Source organism: Meriones unguiculatus, chromosome 19, assembly GCF_030254825.1.
Source record: "Meriones unguiculatus strain TT.TT164.6M chromosome 19, Bangor_MerUng_6.1, whole genome shotgun sequence".
NCBI lineage: Eukaryota > Metazoa > Chordata > Mammalia > Rodentia > Muridae > Meriones > Meriones unguiculatus.
The window spans coordinates 65,864,827-65,880,295 of NC_083366.1; the positions used below are offsets into that span (position 1 = coordinate 65,864,827).

The 15,469-nt window shown below is 53.8% G+C and overlaps 1 long non-coding RNA gene across 1 annotated transcript; it reads left to right on the plus strand.

Annotated features, from left to right (window-relative positions):
- Positions 1 to 524: 524 nt before the first annotated feature.
- LOC132649217 (uncharacterized) lies at positions 525 to 11,399 on the plus strand. The gene is made up of 3 exons (XR_009587659.1): positions 525 to 800; positions 1,298 to 1,412; positions 8,805 to 11,399. It is a non-coding gene; the product is annotated as an uncharacterized LOC132649217 (long non-coding RNA).
- The last annotated feature ends 4,070 nt before the right edge of the window (positions 11,400 to 15,469 follow it).

Here is a 15,469-nt window from a genome sequence, read left to right on the forward strand (position 1 = left end):
TCAAAGAAATGCCCCCACAGACTTGCCCACAGGCCAGGCCAGCGGAGGCAGTTTCTCAGCTGAGGCTCTTTCTCCCCACATGACTCTAGTTTGTGTTAAGTTGACCAAACAAAACAAAATGCAGACAAGCAAACAAAGACCAGCACGAAGACTTTGTCTTACAAAACAGGATGAACGATGCCTGAAGAAGGACACTTTTGGACTCCATGTGCAGATGTGTGTAAATGTGCATATGCCTGCTTCCACAAGCTTGCACACATGTATGCACAAACCCTGACAGCCAGAACTACTGAGCCGAAAGGAGGAAGTTATAGTGGAGCTGGGGCCAACATGCACTTAGTTCCGATAGCAGCTGTTCTTGCTCTCTGTGGACTCTGAGTGTGGCGCTAGGTGGACGGACTGCCTCTGAGAATTCCTGCCACCAACCGGCAGCACAGGGGCTGTGGCTCTGAGTGCAGCCTGTCTGCAGAGCCTGGGTGGCCGCTGCACGTCTCTTTCTGTGGGGTGAGGCCGTGCTTCTTTCAAAAGCTCATTAGAGACACCCTCTCCCTTTGAAGAAGCTGTTTCATGTGCCGCTTTCAATCAGTCACGAAGCCGCTTTGCTCCAAAGAGCTGGGACTGCAGGAGGGTACGTCTGTGAGGCTGAAGGGTGTCCTGGATGCCCTTCCAGAGGACAGAGTCTCTGGGAGCTCAGGAGGGAGGACCAGGCAGGAGCAGACAGCAGGATGCTGTCTCTAGTCGCGTCTGGCTGTGTGCCTGAACGTGTGTGGTGCTCACCCTCTCCCGGGAGGACTAGCAAGGTCAGTGTCAGCGCTTTGATGTTGCATTAGAAACGTGGTGGAAATCAAACCCAGACGTCTGCAGCAGTAGCAACCCCAGGCTTTGTGTGGCATTGTTTTCAAGTTTTGGAAAAGATGATCCAAGAAGACCAGAGATGTGCCTACCCTGCTTCATAGCGGATTAGTGCTTGCTTTCTCCCCTTCCCACTCTTCCACCCTGCCTGCCACCTCCATTGCCCCGAGGCTGGGCTGTCCTGAGATGCCTCTGCAGCCAAGGCTTCACGTTGGACAGAGGCTGAGGGAACGCTGGAGCTTTTGTTCCTCTTCTCACTCACTCCCCTGGGCTGTGCTAAAGAGATGGGGGCGTGCCGGAGCAGGTTGCTTGTGTGTCTGCTTAGCTTGGCACCCCAAGTCTTGCAGCTTGTCTCTCCTGTGGGAAAACACTGACAAGCTCCTGCCTGTTTCCATTCTCTGGTGTTTACCCCTGCTGCCCGGATGGCTTCTTCTTGGAAAACCAGATCCTGTGGCTGCAGTGACCTAGTTCAGAGACCTTTGTGCTGGCATCGGGGACCTTCATGTGACCGGCAAGCCACTCAGTTTCCCATGGTTGCATCATGTTTTGGGGGGCATGAGGTGAGTATGGGAAGCTCCAAAGGGGTCAGGTCCCTGGGGAAAGTGCCTGTCAGTGGCTTCTGAGTCAATGTTTCCTTAAACTCATACCCAGTTTACATCAGAAAAAAATGTGTCCAAAGGAGAGTGATTATTGAACCTGCAGAATGCTGCTGACCCACCCCGAAGGTCATGACCTCTGGGTCACCAACTGCTCAGGGCCATAGGCATTCTTCCTAAATATATTTGATGAATAAGGAAACTGAGGGTCAGAGATGTTTGGCTGATCTAAGTTTTGTTTCAATATGTGTGATTGGAAGAGTAGAATGCTAGCCTAGTGGAGTTACACCTTCAGCTAAGTTCCAACTGACCCTCCGTGAACAATGGTGTGTGTGTGTGTATGTGTGTGTGTGTGAGAGAGAGAGAGAGAGATCATTACTGAACAGCTGTGGGTTTCCCATTCATCACTTAGTCAGTTTTCTGGTGCCCTAAGAAAATGCTTCAGGCTGAGCATTTTATAAGTGAAAGGTTTATAGTGGCTTATGGTTCTGGAGGCTCACAGACAGGGCAGCAGGGTCAGCTTCTGATGGGGACCACTTGGCAGATTAAACCACGTGCTGAGAGAGCTCAGAGAGGGAGAAGGAGGAAGGAACTAAAGAGCTAGTGAGAGTCCCAGCTTGGTTTGTAAGCACAGACTCTCAAAGCTGCCTGGTCTGCCCCTGCACACCCCGTTCAATGTGTCTGGAGAGAAGGGATGACACCCAGGAAAAGCCATCCACCCTGTCTGAGAGTGGACCCCTTAACCCCCATCGTCTCTCAAAGGGTCCACCATCCTGAACTGTTCTACTGGGAATCAGTCTCAGCCTGAATCTTGTTTGGGACCAGCCTTACCCACCCACAGCAGTTGCTGAGGATGTTAATAGGAGCCCAGGAAACTGGGGGCAGAAAAGACTGAGCCAACCACCTGCCCCTTCCCCAAATCTGCCTCCTCCCCAAGCACATGCCCTGCATATATTCCTGCCCAATATGAGCATGGGGACCCGAGTTCGATCTGGGTGTGGTTGGAAATCCCAGCACTAGGGAGGCAGAGAGAGGTGGACCCTGGACCCCACTGGTCAGCCAGCCTAGCCTATTTTGTGAGGTCCAAGTCAGTGAAAAGTTCTGTGGGGGAAAAAATTCAATAAAAAAACAAATGGCTCAGTGGCTAAAACACTTGCTATGTAAGTGTGGGGACAGGCTTGGACCCCAAAAACTTCATGGTTTTGGTACCCTGAAATTCCAGGGTCTGGGAGGCAGAGTCAAGGGCTCTCCAGGGCAGCGGGTGGGGTACGAGGGTGGGCAGCAAGATTAGCCAGAACCAGGGAGTTCGGGGATCAGCAAGAGACTCAGCCTCAAAAACTGCAATAGAAAGTGATGGGGAAGATGCCCAGTGTCAACCCCTGTCCTCCCAAGCTGGTCCATGCAGGTGTATGTGCACACCCTTACACATATACACACACCATAAAGGTGTGTGCGCACACCTTTCATCTGGCTTCCATAATACACATGTACACACACAAACATGCATGTTACACACACACACACACACACACACACACACGCTCAAGAAAAGACCCACTCATGCCAGAATGGCCAACGATGTGGTCGAAGGTAGGAGCACTGAGCTTAGCAGCCAGCCCATGGGGATTGTGTGGGAGGAGAGAGGGAGGGGAGGTGGGTGGCGGCTGTGCTCAGCATGGCCGTCGATCCAACCAGCCACAGGTTCATAGGACATTCCGGGGGAAACTGGACACTCCACACTCAGCTTAGCTTCCTGGGCTGGTCACATTAGTGAGCCAGGACGGCAACAAATCCCAGCGACCAAGAAGCTTCTTATTTGAAACTCTCTGAGACTTCGCTGTCTAGATCTTGTATGCCATGCTGTGACAGAAACACGGCACATTGTGTGTCACTCCTACACATGAGCAAGCTGGAGACCTTGTGAGAACTTGGCCTTGCAGCCCACTTGTCACAGTGCAGGTGGCCTGAGGGCACCTGAGTTCGGATCCCGAATCTGACACAGAGCAGTCTGGTAAGGGAGCCTTTGCTGATGGCCCACGTGGCTAACGTTGGTGCTACACCTGGTGCCTTCGGTGTCTGTGTGACCATGTGTGATCATGAAATGGTATCCTCCCCTTTCCTTTCTTTTTTTTTTTTTAAATTTTACCGCTTTGTGTGTTTGCTGTGGGTTCACAGGTGTATACAGATGTGTGGAGCTCACACACACATGCAGAGGTCAACCTTGGGTGTTTCCGCTACTTTTGAGACAGGCTCTCTGACTGACCTGAAGCTTGCCTATTAGGCTAATGTGCTGGGCCGGGAAAAGCCAGGGACCCACCCGTGTCAGCCTTCTTGGCGGTGGGATCACAGGTTTGTGGCACCATGCCCTGCTCTTTACCCGGCTAATAGGCATCCAGCTTGCAAGATGGAGACTTCACTGACTGAGCCCTCTCCCCAGGCCCTTGGCATGTTCTCCAGGGACCCAGATGGCATGGGATCCTGGATGAGAGGACACGCCCTTGTCTGGGGGACCTTGGTCGAATCGTGCCTTTGAAATACCTTTTGTAGAGTTACTTTGAGTCCGTCCAGGTTCATCCTGACAATAAACACACAAAGGCACTGTCACAGAGAGTCTTCTGTGGGTTGCTGGTGAGCCCAAGTTTAGGGCCAGGGAGGGACTTGTGCTACTTGTCACAGAGTTCTGCATGGACTTGACTGTCCCCAGTGGAGTCTCCCTTCTTCCTGCAGAGCTGCTTCCACACAGCCCCAGAGCTTTCTTCACTTTCCTTTGCTTTATCTTCTACTCTTGCGGACGGTGGAAGGCAGGGCTTGCTTCTGTTTGCCTCCATCCTGGCACTTGGAGGGCTTTACCTTAAGGAAGGCTCTGGGAAGGCCCTGCCCACAGAGCAGGATGTCAGCTGCTCCAAAGCCACAGAGCACTTAGTAGACCACTGAGGCATAGGCCTCAGCTCAATGACTTGCTCCCTCTGAGCACTCTCAAGGGAGCTGAGTCAGGTGAACTGGGGATTCCACAAGCTCCCTCCTTGGTCTCTAGCCCCAGAATGCCCTTTTCCGAAACCTGCCTCTGAGTGGGGTGTCACTTCCTGAGAGAAGAGCCAGTCACATCACGGCTAGGTCCTCTAAGGAGCAGAGTGCTTGGATTCCTGGCCCCAGAGCTCTGCTCCTTGCCCACCCCAGAAGCTGGTGGTGCAGGCAGAAAAATGGCTAGGTGCCAGTGCTTCCGTTTCCGTCTGCTGAAGAGCACTCCCACCCGGAGCCAATGACCTCCCTTCGGTGGCTGTTTATTGCTTCCCGCTATCAAGTTTCTCCAGCTGTGGCAGCTGAAGTTCAAAGCTTTCTCCTCGCAGTACAGTGTGTCCTCGGAGGCATCCTGCGGAGCTGATTAATGCTTCCTGGGTGGCTCCGGCAGCAGGCTGCCCCACGTGGGGGCTCTGAGGCAAGCGGGAATCCACCAGGAAAGAGCCATCCGTCCTTCCTTGGACTACACTGTCAGCCTTGGGTCCTGCCGACTCCCTCACACTCAGGAGAGGAAAACCACGTAGGCATCTGTGTACCCACAGTCTTGTCTCCCACGCACCAACCACTCATCCCCTGGGCTGTCTACACTGCATGAGACAAAGGTCCACGGACCAGTGGCCAAGCAGCAGCAGGGCTCTGACGTCACCATTCCCGAGGCCCGTGAACCACCTTGATCTATGTGTCTGTGTTACCTGATCTCAAACACTGACCGACAGTGAGGAATGACTCCCAGCTTGGGGACACGCCGCTGCAGCCTGTTAGAATGGAATTTTGGAGTTGCGGCCAGACAGAGCTCAGTGAAAATGGCAATTAGTGGGTAGACAGAACAGACTCGTCACCTGGGCCTGGTGCTGGGGAAACTGCTGAGCCACGCTCATTATGCGTGGAACCTCACACAGGGGCGGCTCAGGCTGAGATCACGGCGGGCCACGCACCTGAGGCCCAGCCTTCCCGGGCAGTGACTGCTGGGGCGTCTGGCCAGACAGAGTGTGGTCCCAGGGAGTGGCTTTGGCCACATGGTATGACTGTAGAGGAGTCACCCAGGGCGGGGTGCCACATGGCAGGGACGGGCACAGCAGGCAGCTGACAGCTGATGGACACCTCCTCATTTGAGCACGGGGAAACGATGTGCCAGCAATTGCCTACTGCCTGCTCTGAGGAGGAATCTCAACTTACTGCAAGGAGCTGTTAGCAGAGAGGGAGAGTTCAGCCATAACTCAGAGGCCACCTTGAAGCCATAGGTGAATTCTCCCCATTCTAGATTATATCCCCATTCATGGAGATAACCTAGAACCGCTGCACAGATGTAGCCCATGGCAGCTCAGTATCCAAGAGGGTTTCCCAGTAATAGGTACAGGGGCCATTTTTGACATAAACTCATGGGCTGGCTTTTTGATCACCTTCTCCTGAAGGGGGAACAGCCATATCAATCCACAGAGGAAGACAATGCAGATAGCCCTGATAGACTAGGGTCAGAGGGAAGGGGAGGAGGACCTCCCCTATCTGTGGACTGGGGGAGGGGCATAGGAAAGAAGAGGGAGGGAGGGTGGGATTGGGAGGGGATGAGGAAGGGGGCTACAGCTGGGATACAAAGTGAATAAATTGTAATGAATAAAAATAAAATAAAAATGAAAAAAATCTGGATGTGACTCTTATAGAACATGTGAAAGCAGCCTCAGGAGATAGCCCAGGGGAGACGCTCTTCCCTGGGCATGGTCACCTCAGGAATGTGATCTTCACTTACGGGTAGACATGGGAGAGAAAGCAAGAAGGGCCAGAGAAGCATGACAGCAGAGTTGTGTGGGCAGGAGGGGCACAGGGTCCTGCTTGTCCGTCACTGTGGTCGACTGTTTCTCAAAGACAGTCACTTTATGGATGCATTTCTACCCTCTCTGAAAACGGGGAGGGCTGCTCCATCACCATAGCTCCACTGTGCCTTTGAGGCTGTCTGGATATGATGTCTCGGAAGGGGCCACTCGGGCCTGTTGTGGAAACCCAAAGGCCACCTTATGAGGAAGTAGAGGCCAAAGGGGAGGCCGCAGGTGACATGTGCTGTATGAATCGGATAGTTGGCACGGATCTCGAGGCCACTGAGGGAGTGGGCCTTCCTTCTGTTCCTGGTCCCTCATCGTGAACCCCAGAGCCAGGGAGAAGCCACCACTTCTGCTGGCCTCAATGCCTGATGTGTCAGAATCCAGGGCGTTGATAGAGGGTGACATGTTCAGAGCCATTGAACAGATAACCTTCTAACATCTGGGGAGTAGGAATGCCACCACAGGCACACTGCTGATAGGAAGTAAGCTCCAGTGGCAGGAAGTGAACTCCAAGGTGTCAGGAAATGTGCTCCAAGGTGGCAGGAAGTGGGCTCCAAGGTGGCAGGAAGTGGGTTCTTGGGCACCACATTCTTTTCATTTATTTTTTTTCTTCATGTGCACTTGTGTGTGTGATTGTGTGTCTGTAGGTCAGAGATCCAACCGTGTTCCTGAAGTCACCCCAACTTTGTGTGTTTTGAGACAGGAGTTCTTGCTTTCCATTGAGTTAGCTGACTAGTGTAGGTGGGCAGGCAGGTGAGTCCCACGATCTTCCTGCACCTGCCTCCGCAGAAGCCCACACCGCTGTGCCCAGCTTTTTCCTCAGGGACCCCACTCAGGGCTGAGGCTCGCCTTCAGGTCCTTTCTGAACCATCTTCTCAGCCATTTGGCTCTGCCTTCTGTCTCCTTTAGCTCCACGAATACAAGTGTATCCCTATTGTTTCAAGTGTCTGGGACACCAGCGAGGCCTCCTTACCTTCCTGGAAAACAGCAACAGCCACAGCAACAGTGCCAGCGGTGGAGTTGGCAGCCTCCGGGGAGAAGGCAGAGGCAGGAGCTCCACAGCTGCTCAGAGGCCACATTTTCTTAGCATCTCTTTTCTGTGTCTTCAGGATCAAAACTAGAAGCACATCTGCTTCCCAAGGCCGAGGTGCTGCCGCAGGCACCCGCCACCCTCCACATTAGCCTGTGGCTTCCGGACAGATTCTCCTGGAGATGTGCACGGCCCCCTACACCCACAAACCCCCAACCAGGGCTTTTTTGTCCCGCTCAGCTGTACCTTTGTACAGTGGCAGGGTCTGAGTGCCTCGCAGCTTCAAAGGGACCATGTTTCCTCTCCCATGCAGCTGCTGGGGGACGAGGCTGGGCATGTGGAGAGTGGATAGAGTTTCCCCTCACAGATATGCTGAGGAATCTGACTCCGAGTTGCTAAACTGTTCAGGTCAGTCACCAGGCATTAGCAGCGGTTGGTGGGAGTCTGAAAGCTAAATCATGAGCAGGTAGGACCTGCCTTGGTGACCTCCTGCTCCTGAGGGGGTCTGTGTTCGGAGAGCTGGGGATATGGGTTTGAGTGCCCTGGGGAGATGCAGCTTTGCTGTGTTGCTGTGTTGGAGATGGGTGTGGAGCCCCACCCACCACACCCTTCGTGCGTGTGAGTTCCCAACCACCGAGTTCCCATCTTGGTGGTCCCTCTTGTGGGAAGCACCTCTGGGAGAGTCAAGGTGAAGGTGGGCGGCAGCACATGGGTCCGGTGGCTACCATGGAGGTCAGGGAGGTACTGGTCTGGGCGGGGCTCTGAGGTTGGCGGTGGGTCTAAGGATCTGAAGGATAAACTCTGGAAGGGATACTCCTAAGCCGCCGCGATAGAGTGGCAGTCTGGGCAGGAAGTGGGTTTCACCTGGGAGGGAGGCCTTGGTGGTCGCCACAGAATCTGGGTGGCCTTTTGCAGTGGCCCTGACCACAGACAGCAAGCATCCCCGGTGGCTGGGTGGAAAGAAAGCCCCAGGATTTATTTCTGAGCACAGGCAAGGGTAGCCTGGGTCCAGGAGGTCCTGAGGTCTGAAGTAGAGGCACAGAAGGTGCATACCCAGCAGTGTGAGGAGACGAGGCAAAGATGGGGAGGAAGAATGGGGGAGGGCACGGAAGAGAGGATGGGAGGGGACAGGGAGAAAGAGGGCACGGAGAGAGAAGATATGGGAGGGAGGGCTGAGGAGGAAGTGATGGGGTGGAAAGGGGAGATGGAGAGAGAGGAGGAGGGTGAGGAGGAGGGAGACCTTGGCCCACTGTTCTAGACAATTCAGAAGTAAGGGACGGAGGGTGGGGCCCAGGAGAAGGTAGGGGCTGGATGGGAGGGGGACTGGGAGAGGAGTGGGGAGAGGGGTGTCATAATATGTCAGGTGGGAAGGGAGGCTAGTGGGGAAGTGAGGACGGGGAGGAGGATATAGAGTGGGAAGGTAGAGGGAGCTGGTGGGGGTGGACATTCAGGTGAGCCCAGGGCTGCGCTGACAAGGCTTCCTTGTTCCTCCAGGAGCTTAGCTGAAGACCCACAGGAAGCCAAAACCACTGTGGACTTGCCTGTAGAGCAACGTCAGTTTCCAGCACCAGCCTTGGCGACGGCCACTCAGGGTGCTCAGGCACTTACTGCCCGATTTTCAGGGCAGCCTGCAGTCCCCTGTGGTCTGCCCAGCAATCCAGGCTGAGGCTCTACCCAGCCTCCCTCCAGACACCAGCAGCCAGCTAATCCTGGTGGTCTAGCTGCCTTCCAGGTCCTGAGGGCTCATCTGCACACTCACAGCCCTTCCTGCCTCACCCACAGCCGACCACCCTTGGAGATGAAAATGCCAGCACCTGGGGAAGCCGAAGGCCTGCCCCCATGACCACGGTTGGTCCTGCCGCCACAGGGCAGAGTCCACTCTGCGCTGGCTTGGTGATGCGGCATCAGGAAGCCCTGGCACTGACTTCTGCTGTTCCCACAGAAGCAGATGCTGAGGAGGGGTACAGAGAAAGGCTGAGGGGCTTCCCTCGCTCTCTAATGCTGGGATTCATGTACGCACAGGGGCAGGCCATCACCCAGTCAGACCACACGTCATGTGTTTTGTAAAGGTGGCCACATTCTGGTGTGTGTGTGTGTGTCTGTCTGTCTGTCTCCTTCTGTCAGATTGACTGACCTCTGACCTCCAGGACAGAGGCAAGCTCCATGCCTGGTCACATTAGATACAGTGCTGCACTGGCTTGTCCCTGGTGAAAGGATGGGAAACTATCCTCAGTCAACAGTGCTGGGCCAACTGCTCATGAGAACAGAACCCCAGAGGAGAGGGCACTGCATCAGGTCTTATTGCAGGCAGCACAGGAAGCTGCCTGTTGGCCTCTGCAGACCCTCAGTGCTCTGCCAGCCTTCGGATGGAATGACCTGCAGAGTGCTACTCAGAGGGCAGCGCTGAGGGCATCCCGTGACCAGTCACATCCTCAATAAGATGAGAAAACTGTAGGTGCCAACTTGCCCGGTCACTGGGACAGTGCCCAGACAGTGGCCACACTCCAGTCTACAGACAGAAGAGCATCAGGACCTCTCCAACATGGCAGATCTCACGCGATTAGCTGTTGGTCTGAGAAAAACACAAGGGTGGAGGAAGAGGAAACCAACTCCTCCTGCCCATGCCCAGGAGACCGTCTCTGTCCCTGGATGTGTGTGGGAAGAACAGCACCTTAACATCTCTGGCTTGAACGCTGCTGAGGGTGGGACTTTCCAGCCTGGGTATGAGCATGAGCCAGTTCTCTAGCTAGATTCTTACTCTGTGGGATTTGTGTCTCTGGAGACGCTGACTTCAGCTGGGCTTGAAGCCCGGCCCTGACACTCATTAGCCCTGGGAACCGTTTCCCTCTGTCCCTTCTTTGGCAGGATGGGCACCAGGCTGCACCTCTGTGGTTCAGTGCTGTGGTAAGGATTTCAGAGAGCAGAGGACAAGCGTGTGGGTCCAGGCAAGGCTGTATGCTCCATGAAGCTGTTGCTGATTGGTGATGTATGTCACAGAAGTGTAAAGGTTGGTACTGGTTCCCACCAAGGGAGCCCACAATCCTGGGCCCTGTGGTGACTCCAAGGAATCGAGGAATCATACTCCACCTTCAGGGGCAGCTAGAAAACAAGTTAACCTGAGCCCATAAGCACATTCCCTGCATGGAGGCTCAGTCTCAGAGGATGTGCCCACATCCTCTGAAAGATCCTTCGCATTTTATGCAGCGCAAGCATTAGGCGCGATGGTATCCCTTCCCAGGAGGGGCTTCTTGACTGATGCTGAGACTTTATTTGGGAATAAACTTCCTTTGGAATAACAAAAGGCAACAGACATCTTTAGGGCAGGTTGTAATGGGTCTGCCTGGTGTCAAGAAGGGCACATTTTCAGAAAGGCTGAGGACCAGGGTACCTGGAGGAATCCCAGAGAGCAGATAGTATCTGCAAGGCAGAAAGACCACCTTGGCTCCATGGCTGCTCAGCAGCCCACCCCCACAGGCCAAGGTCAAATTATACAGCCTTATTATTATTTTCTGCTCATCGGCTTCTCCATGGTGACACTGGTTCCTTGACCTCTGAGCACTGCTTTGCCACAAACCGTGCCCAAATTTTAGCTTATTGACCAACTTTAGTGTAGCACTTTCCTCTAAGAATGAAACATTCCCTCCTTCAGGGAAAGCGTCTTTGCACAGAAAGTAAACAACTTACGGAAACTTACAACTAAACAGCTTTAGGAAATCCCTGAAACTGATAAGATTCACTAGGCTCCTCCCTCTCAAGAGTACAAGTAAAGAAAGACTGCTGAGATCCGCTGTCCTATGTGTGAAGCTGCAAAGAAGATCTGATACAGCACAGCTTCCTGGAAGAAGCAGAAGTCCAGCTGAGCTGCTTGCAAGAGGTTTAGGCCAGAGTCTCTTGAAAGGGACACTCTCCAGCCTTTCGAACTGCCAGCAGGCTGTGCCATGTGCTCCAGGTTCCCAGGTTTATGAGCTGTCACCTGTGCTGGGGTGGGCTTTGATGATGGATGATGGCAGCTGTCTTTGAGACATTTCTGCTCCTGTAAGTGACCCCTCACCCATATTCCTGTAAGTAACCCCAATAAAACTTACTAGTTCACCCAGTTGGATTTTGATGGTAGCTTTACTTTGGTTTGTTGGGGGCTCCCCGCTCTGGCATGAGTTGGTGTGCATGTGTGTGTGCATGTGTGTGTGCATGTGTGTGTGCATGTGTGTGTGCATGTGTGTGTGCATGTGTGTGTGCATGTGTGTGTGCATGTGTGTGTGCATGTGTGTGTGCATGTGTGTGTGCATGTGTCTTGAATCTCCCCAGGAAAAGTCTGTCACAGGGCGCAAACACTGGCCCACCTTTTTCTCTAGGAATGCATTTGGAGTGCATTTGGCTTCCTCTGGTGTGGGTCTGGCCACTGAGCTCCCATCTCCTAAGACAGGGTGTAGAATCGGTCACTTCCTGAGTGGTCAGTCTGCCCAGAGATTGGTGTTTGGTCCTTTATGCCTCTCTGTCGTCTAGCCACAGAACCAGGTTTGAAGGGTGGGGGAGAAATCTGTCTCTCATGGACAGACAGAACACCAGAGCTGTGCCTAAAGCTGCTGGCTTCACCAGCCAGACCTTCTAATAATGCTCATCTGTTGTGTGCGGTGAACAGATGTCCACTCACACAGATAGGGCGTCAGTGACAGATCAAAGAAATGACTCCAGCTGAGTCTAGCTTAGTGAATCTGTCAGTTCACTGGGGTGACTTAGAGGAGCACGGATAACTCAAAAGCAGTTGTGTCATTGAAGAAGCTGCCTCAGCCTGGGTGGCAGCTCAGAAAATGTCCACTCCTGGAGTTCTGTGCAGCATGGAGAGGCCCCTCTCCACAGCCATCCTTGTGGCCTGTACAACCTGGGGAGGGACCGTGTGAATCTTGTGGGTTTCAGGAGCTTCCTGGTATTTCAGGTTGTGTTTCCTTCTGGAGACCTTCTGAGCGTCTTTCCAAGATGGAATGTTTTCCTGTAGAGAAAGCTGTCTATGGCTGTACTCTCTGCCTGAACTTCAGCCATAAGTACTGTGTTCATGGTGCCCCCTTCGTGCTCTGCAGGGACTGCAGTCCTTCTCTCTCACCATTCTGCAGCAGGGCCTTTGGCCGTGGTTTCCAGGGTGGAATTTACAATGGAGTACCTTGCTGAGGTTCATGGAAATGCAGGTGAATGTGGCTGCGGGGTGGGAGGCAGTGCAGCTCCCCAGCCCCCCTGTTCCCCTCCTGGAGCCTCAAGCAGAAATCCGGGTGAATTGTGAGCCCAGAGAGGAAGGCTTGATCCTTCATGTGCTGCTTCCTAGTTTCCCCTTGGGTAGTCAGTGAACCACCTTGACCCTCAGTTTCCTCTTCTGCAAAATGAGGTAATAAAAGTGTTTCCTTCCCGGGGCCCTCATGAAACTCAAGCTCACTCATCTATGGACAGAAAGCCCAGGAGGGGGCTGGCACCGAAGGCCCTGCAGCCCAGATCTGTCCAGCACAGTGACTCGGGCCTCACGGGGAGCCAGGCCCATCCGCTGGGCCAGGCCTTGCCGTTAGGAAGGTTTGGGAGAGGGCAGGGAGAAAAGGAGGGCAGGACGGCAGTGGAGGCCACGTGGCACAAAGTAGCTGCCATGGCGGCTGCAAGTGCTGCCTGCCAGGATGTCATGGGACCTGTGATTCTTGGAGGTCAGAGTTCCAGGTCAGGAGGTAGGGGGTACGGGGGGGGGTAAAGTTTAAAACAGAAAGGGCCCACACTCTGTTTGGGGTCACTGAAGGGATCTGGTTAGTGCCCCGGGCACGGAGGCCGTGTGGCTCGCTGGAAAGCTCTTCTGTGGCTCGTCAGGACGCTGCCACCCAGCAGAGTGTGGGCAGCCACAGACGAAGAACAGCCACACAGCACGCGCTCGCTCTCTCTGCCTGTCTCTCATGTCTCTCTCTCTCTGTTTCTCATGTCTCTCTCTGTCTCTGTCTTTCTGTCTCTGTCTTTCTCTCCATTTCCCCACCCTTTCCTTCCTACCTCCTTTCCCCATCTCTTTTTCATTTCTGATTTCTTTTTTCACATGATTTCCCTCTGTAGCCCAGGTTAGCCCATACCTCCCAGTCTACCTGCCTCTTCCTCCCTTGCACTGAGGTTACAGATATGTGTCGGCACAGCTGGCTGAGATTTGAATTTCTGCGATAGTCTGGCTTCATCTTAGCTGTGTGCCAGACCTCTCACGACAAGCACTGCAGTGAACTCACAGACCTACAAACGGCAGCCCTTCTGGGAACGCCCAGGAGCACACGCGGGCACAGCGCCCCTTCACAGGCCGCCTGCAGGAAAGCGCTCACATTGGCAGGAGGGTGGGCCTCGGGAACTGAGGAGAATGAGCACACACCAATCACAAGGCAATGGTGCTGAAAGCAGTGTCTCCACACTGAGTGGAACCCCTTCTTCCTCTGTGTGTGTGTGTGTGTGTGTGTTTTGCGGGGGGGGGGGTGAGTTAAAAGTCTTACATATTTTCGGGAAGTGAGACTGTCAGGTCCTGGTTGACCCCTTAAGAGGATCTGTGGATCTGTGGGAAGAAGCTAGTCAGGACATACACACACACACACTCACGCACACACACACACACACACACACACACACACACACACATCCTCACCAGATACATGGACTGCAGTTGCTCTCTCTGTCCACAGCTTGTCTTTTGTTCTTTTCCACGGAGCCTTTGAAGCACACAGCTCACAGTTGTGGAACCCTCATTTATCAAACTGACAGGACAGGCGACGTATTTTTTTCCTGGAAACTTTATACCTTTGGCTTTCAGGGCAGGTCTGTGTTCACGTTGAGCTGTTTTTGGTGTGCGGGATGCAGCAAGGATCAATCAGAAGCTTGTGAGTAGAGCTGTGTTTTTGTGTGCACATGCGCCCCCCCCTCCCCGCCAGGCACGGCGATGAAGCGTTGGGTGGGGAGTGTTGACATCAGACAGTGCTGGGCCTTGGGCTCTTCCCTGCGTTCTTGTGGGTGGGGTAGTTCGGGTCATTTGTATTTTTGTATAGAATCTGGAATTAGTGAAGCAGCACACGGGGAGCCCGGCCAGCAGAGGCCACGGCCACTGCTACCATGGCCGCCTGGGGGTTTTCACTGCAGCGCATAGACTTGGGGTGTTAGCTGGGCTGACCACACCCTTCCGCCACCACCTCCAAGAATCTGAGTGTCTGTCTGCCTAGGAGGCCCACGTGCTGTAGCTGGTGTGTGCTCTTAAAACACTGTGCGTGTGTGTGTGTGTGTGTGTGTTCGTGTTCTAGAAGGTAAAGTCGACTTAAAAATAACACTGGAGACTGATTTTCAGGGATATGGCTTAGTGTGCCATAGTGATTGCTGCTTTGAGGACCTGGGTTCCAACCCCCGCATCCACATGAAGCTGCGTGTGGCTGCAGCTGCATGGGAGTGGCTGCACGGATGTGCATGGCTGCATGGCACAGCTGCATGTGCTCTCTGCTACTCCAGCGCTGGGGGCGGAGTCCCGGAGTTCACTGGACAATCTAGGCCAAAATGGTGAGTTTCTGGCAGTGAGAGGTGCAGTCTCTCCTCTCGGCTTCTACATGTTAGTGAGCACAGGTGCTGTACACTGCGCACGCGCATGCACACAGGCATATACACATGCACACACATCCACTGCATCTGTGTGTGACCGCTCACACATACTGTGCATACATGCCTATATACAGGTATGCCCACACGTTCTCACACACATGTATTCCCTACATATTTACTCATACACACGCACACATGAATACACATACACACACACCATGCGTCACACACACAAATGCACACACCACACACACACAGAGAAACACACATCCTGGCATCTGTTTCCTTTTTCTCTTCCCTCATGAGGTGCCAGAGAAGGGGCTCAAGATGTATGCGTGTGTGTGTGTGTGTGTGTGTGTGTGTGTGTGTGTGCCTGTGTGTAGGGCAAGCTGGAGCTTCATGCCAGCCTGAACACGTTGGCTCTCTGATCACTTATGGTGCCCGTACACCCACATGCTAGGTGACTGGTTCTCACACTTCGAGAGCCGTGCACCGACGGGAACGCTGGCCCTGTGGCAGTTCTCAGATCAGGGCCATGTCACACTCACGTTCTCAGACTGTCGGGGCGTTCGCGTCAACCAGCTCTC